General features: G+C 42.8%; 1 pseudogene; it reads left to right on the top strand.

Annotated features, from left to right (window-relative positions):
- Nucleotides 1-363: 363 nt before the first annotated feature.
- LOC124525627 (ras-related C3 botulinum toxin substrate 1-like) lies at nucleotides 364-841 on the top strand (annotated as a pseudogene).
- Nucleotides 842-6000: the final 5159 nt, after the last annotated feature.

The raw sequence follows: 6000 nt of genomic DNA, 5'->3' as shown, positions 1-6000 counted from the left end.
CGTGAGCAATTATTGGTATTGCTTACGTTCCCCCAAATAGCAAGTGGCAAGAGAGATTAAACCCCAAGACTGTCTAATTTCAGAACTCAGGTGTTTTTCTCTCTGCCTTGCAGCCCAAGTGGGGATTTAAGAATAATGCTATGAAACTGCGGGATAAAGTTATAGTAGACACAGCACATAAGTATCAAAGGCAGGTAGAGGAAAGATCATGAGTTCTACACACTTGTACTCAGTGAAGGAAGCCATTGAGTGTGGGGCACAGGATGTAGGAATAAAAAGTCTTTATGTTTGGGTGGTGGCCCATGGAGGGCAAGGCAGCTTGGACGGCACCCCGGCACCCTGCGCCCCAATGCTGTAGCCTACATGCCGGCCATTAAGCATGTGGTGACGGGAGCAATAGGTAAAACTTGCCTACTGATCGGTGACACAACTAATGCATTTTCTGGAGACCACAGCCTCACCGTCTTTGACAACTGTTCTGCCAATGTTATGGTGGATGCAAAACTGGCGAATCGGGGCTTGTGGACACAGCTGGGCAAGAAGATGACAGATTACGCCCCCATCCTCTACTCAAAGGGATGTATTCTCAGTTGGGTTTTCTCTGGTGAGTCCTGCATCTTTGGAAAATGTCTGTGTACAGAGGTATCCTGAAGTGTGCCACCATTGTCTCAATGCTCCCATCATCCCAGTTGGAACTCAATGTGATCTCAGGGGTGGTGAAGATAAGGCTGAGGAACTGAAGGCAAAGAGGCTGATTGCTGATGCCTATCTTTGAGGTTTAGCCAAGGCCAAAGACATCTGTGCTGTAAAGTACACGCAGCACTTGGCTGTCACACAGTGAGCCTCTAGATGTGTTTGATAAAGCTCTTCTTCTTCAGTGGTTCTCTCCCACCTCCTGTCAAGAAGAGGAAGAGAAAATGCCTGCTGTTGTAAATGTCCGAGACTCTCTCTTTTTTTTTGTCCTGTCCCCCTTTATACCTTTGTACAATTTGCTCAAAACCAGCGGTATCTTCACACTCCACGCCTAGATTTTGTTACAGATTAGTTTTTCTGTAAAACCATTTTGAACCAGTGGATGATTTTAAGGCTTTGCTTATTTAAAGTGTAAGAGTTCAGGGGTGCCTGGGTGGCTCAGTCGCTTCAGCATCCAAATCTTGACCTTGGCTCAGGTCACGATCTTGTGATTGTGAGGTCAAGCCCCGCCTCGGGCTCTGAGTTGATGGTATGGAGCCTCCTTGGGATTTTCTCTCTCCCTCTCTCTCTTTGCCTCTCCCTCTCTTGCTCTTGCCCTCTCTCTTAAGAAAGTTAAGAAAAATTAAAAAAATAAAATGTAAGAGTTCAAACTTTCACATCCTATTAAAATTTAGCCCTAAAGTGGATAAAAAAATCTGAATTCAAGTCCTGTCTTTGCCATGTATTAGCAAACTGACTTTACGTTAATTATATCTGTATGCTTATTTCAATGTCTACACTTGTATAAAATGGTAATAACAATAGTACCTATTTAATGGCTTCTTTTTTGCAAAAATGAAATATGATCATCTATATTAAAGGCTTATACTAATTAAATTATTTTTAGTTAGGTAGAGGAAAGAATTTGGGGCTAGGACTTAAGACACACAGTTTCTAGGGGCGCCTGGGTGGCTCAGTCAGTTAAGCATCCAACTCTTGATTTTGGCTCAGCTCATGATCTCACAGACATGGGACTGAGCCCTGTGTGGGGCTCCACGCCGGGTGTGGAGCTTGTTTGGGGTTCTCTTTCCCCCTCTCCCTTTGCCCCTCCCCCACTTGCTCTCTTTCTCTTTCTCTCTGTCTCTCAAAAAAGAAAAAAAAAGGGCATACAGTTTCTAATGTTAGGTCTGCCATGACCTAGCTATGTCACTTTGAGTAAATTCCTGGACATCCTTGCTTTCAGTTTACCCATTATTACATAAGGTAGGTAACCAAGTAGCAGCATGGTAGGCATTCAGCAAATGTTATGTCATCTCTTTCTTTCCAGTTGCTCAGAAAATGACATAAGTGGAACGAGTTACTGCTTCACAACTGTGGCTGGGTGTCGTAATCATCTGCGGGGCTTAATAAAGAAAGAAATGACAAGTCAGAACATGGGCATTGAAAGCCATGAACTAGGTGATCTATGAGATTCCCTCATGGTCCAATAATTGATTATCTTTAGCTTCATGAAGAAAATAGGACTTGTGTTTAATTTTACATTATTGTTTTATTCTCCTTTTTCTACAAATCATCGGAGTCCATTTATAACATGTAACACTAAAAGGGAAAACATGAGGATCAGGGCACCATGAAGGGTTATTGTGATGGGGAACCGCACTCAGGCAGGGTGGCTCTTCGCACAGTGCCTGGCCCAGGTGAGGCTCTATGAACAGCAGCTGAATGGATGAATGGATGAATGGATCAACCATAGCTCTCCCCAAACATCAGTTCATGAAATGGGTTTGGAGAAACACTGGACAGCTGACTGATGTGTTCTCTAGAACACAAGTATCTGTGTTATTGATTAAAGGCAGCCAAAGGGAGTAGGGAATAGTGCGGGGAAGGATTTCCAGGAGAAGGGGCAATTTGGGTGGGAACTCCCGGGTTGGACTTGGAGTGTTCAAGGTAGTGGGAGATGCATCTGAGGAGGTAGTAAGGTCAGATTACAGAGGCTCTTGAAGGCTGAATAGAGAATTGTACATTTGGTGTTAGAAAGGGAAGTGTTGAAGCTTCAGTTGCTGACTTCCTGGCCATGGCCAACTCTCCTATATTCATGAGACCATCTTGTACTTGCAAAGCAATTTTAAGGACATAATGTGCAGCAGCTGGGAAAGAGGAGACACCAGGAGGCAGCCCCATCTTTGTTTTCTTCTGGGAAAAGACAGTAAAGTATTCAGGACAGTGTTGTCCTCTGACACAGTGTGTGCCTCTAAAGGGTGTGATGAAAATTGTCAGTCATACATTCCTTCTGTGAAATCATATTGTTGACAAACCCTATGCCCACCCCCAAGTCTTCCCAGAATCCCGGGAGCCCATCTAGCTCTCTAATGGACACTAGATCCAGGTGCCTGTCCTCCTGCAAAAAACAATTGTAAGTTATATCTTACAAGTTACAAGTTGTAACTTACAACTGAGTAATTGTTAAGTTACATCAAGCAAGCTACTGGGAAGAATTTCACTGCTCCATCAGGGAGCCTGTTGTGACTTGTGACAAACTTCCACCTTGGCTTGGTTGTCCTTACCTTTAGAATGGCATCTTGTAGGGGTGCCTGGGTGGCTCAATCGGTTGAGCATCCAACTTCAGCTCAGGTCGTGATGTCATGGTCTGGGAGTTCAGTTGTCAGCGTAGAGCCCACTTCAGATCCTCTGTGCCCCTCTCTATCTGCCCCTCCCCTTCTCATGCTCTCTCTTTCTCAAAAATGAAGAAAACGTTTTTTTTTTTTAATTTTTTTTTCAATGTTTATTTATTTTTGGGACAGAGAGAGACAGAGCATGAACAGGGGAGGGGCAGAGAGAGAGGGAGACACAGAATCGGAAACAGGCTCCAGGCTCTGAACCATCAGCCCAGAGCCTTACGCGGGGCTCCAACTCACGGACCGCGAGATCGTGACCTGGCTGAAGTCGGACACTTAACCGACTGCGCCACCCAGGCGCCCCAAGAAAACGTTTTTAAAAATGCCGTCCTTTAGTAATAATCTGTATTGCTTTAACTCCAGCTATTTTCAGATTATCCATGTAGTCTATAGCTACACCCAAATGTACATTTAGGAGAGGGTCCCCTGGGCTTTTCTCCTCCCCGTCTTGCCTCTTGGATTCCCATCAGTGTTCAAGAGCCTTGAGGTCAAGGGACTGGGCCTCACTTTCCTTTGTCTGCCACTGCACCTGCCACCATGCTGGCCACCACACTTGGCCCTGACCGTGTATATAAAGCCAATCACTGCCTCCCTTGGGATCTCAAAGAAGGCTCGATTTCATTCAAAACAGACAAAACATACTGCCTTGCCTTTTGTAATAAGCCCTGAACTCTGTTTAGAGAGGGAGAGTCAATCCAAGTTATCAGCCAAATACCTTGTCCTGCAGGGTGATGGTTGTGCTTTTTCTTCTTTTTAAGAGATTGCTCAGAACGATGCTTTTCTCCAACTATTCCAAACTCCATTCAACAAATCTGTGTAAAAATCTAAGAACTGCAAAATGAATGAGTGTGTAAGTATGGGTGAGTCATATGTATGGGTGTATAGCATTCCATGTTTCCTAGTTAAGAGTTTGCAGTTGTGCTGGTATTTTGTGAGTGTGTGGGTCAGAGGGAAGATCAAAACACTTAACTGAAAAGACTCGTCTAGTCATACCACGGTCATTCTAAGCCTTAATTACAGACATAAATTGAAGTGGCACTAAACATTGTAAATAATATTCAGGGATTTTTTTTCTTTTTTTAAAAAATTTTACTTATTTTTTTAAATTTACATCCAAATTAGTTAGCATATAGTGCAACAATGATTTCAGGAGTAGATTCCTTCGTGCCCCTTACCCATTTAGTCCATCCCCCTTCCCACAATCCCTCCAGTGACCCTCAGTTTGTTCTCCGTATTTATGAGTCTCTTCTGTTTTGTCCCCTTCCCTGTTTTTATATTATTTTTGTTTCCCTTCCCTTATGTTTATCTCTTTTGTCTCTTAAAGTCCGCAGATGAGTGAAGTCATATGATTTTTGTCTTTCTCTGACTACTTTCACTTAGCATAATACCCTCCAGTTCCATCCACATAGTTGCAAATGGCAAGATTTCATTCTTTTTGATAGCCAAGTAATACTCCATTGTATATATAAACCACCTCTTCTTTATCCATTCACCCATCGATGGATATTTAGGCTCTTTCCACACTTTGGCTATTGTTGATAGTGCTGCTATAAACATGGGGGTGCATGTGTCCCTTTGAAACTGCACACCTGTATCCCGTGGATAAATGCCTAGTAGTGCAATTGCTGGGTTGTAGGGTAGTTCTATTTTTAGTTCTTTGAGGAACCTCCATCCTGTTTTCCAGAGTGGCTGCACCAGCTTGCATTCCCACCAACAATGCAAAAGAGATCCTCTTTCTCCGCATCTTTGCCGACATCTGTTGTTGCCTGAGTTGTTAATGTTAGCCATTCTGACAGGTGTCAGGTGGTATCTCACGGTGGTTTTGATTTGTATTTCCCTGATGATGAGTGATGTTGAACATTTTTTCATGTGTCAGTTGGCCATCTGGATGTCTTCTTTGGAGAAGTGTCTATTCATGTCTTTTGCCCATTTCTTCACTGGATTATTTGTTTTTTGGGTGTTGAGTTTGATAAGTTATCTATAGATTTTGGACGCTAACCCTTTTCTGATATGTCATTTGCAAATATCTTCTCCCATTCCATCGGTTGCCTTTTAGTTTTGCTGATTGTTTCCTTGCTGTACGGAAGCTTTTTATTTTGATGAGGTCCCAGGAGTTCATTTTTGCTTTTGTTTCCCTTGCCTCTGGAGATGTGTTGAGTAAGAAGTTGCTGTGGCCAAGATCAAAAAGGTTTTTGCCTGCTTTCTCCTCGAAGCTTTTGGTGGCTTCCAGTCTTATATTTAGGTCTTTCATCCATTTTGAGATTATTTTTGTGTATGGTGTAAGAAAGTGGTCCAGGTTCATTCTTCTGCATGTTGCTGTCCAGTTTTCCCAGCACCAATTGCTGAAGAGACTGTCTTTATTCCATTGGATATTCTTTTCTGCTTTGTCAAAGATTAGTTGGCCATACGTTTGTGGGTCCATTTCTGGGTTCTCTATTCTGTTTCATTGATCTGAGTGTCTGTTTTTGAGCCAAGGATTTTTTTTTTTTCTAAAGCCAGGTCAATTTGTTTCTCATACTTTAGGAAGAGTTCTTCTTGAGGAGAAAACACAATGTGTCCTCTATTATGTTACCCTTGGTCAGTTTTTGTTATTTCTAGTACAGGCAGACTCTACTTTTGTACATAACATACTCTTGGAAATGTGTTTGTAGTT

The sequence above is a fragment of the Lynx rufus genome, unplaced genomic scaffold (genome assembly GCF_022079265.1).
Source record: "Lynx rufus isolate CCGP_SWC_20201006 ecotype Redwood Valley unplaced genomic scaffold, mLynRuf1.p SCAF_10, whole genome shotgun sequence".
NCBI lineage: Eukaryota > Metazoa > Chordata > Mammalia > Carnivora > Felidae > Lynx > Lynx rufus.
Note: the sequence above shows the minus strand (reverse complement) of the source record. Positions and strands in the feature narration are given on the sequence as shown.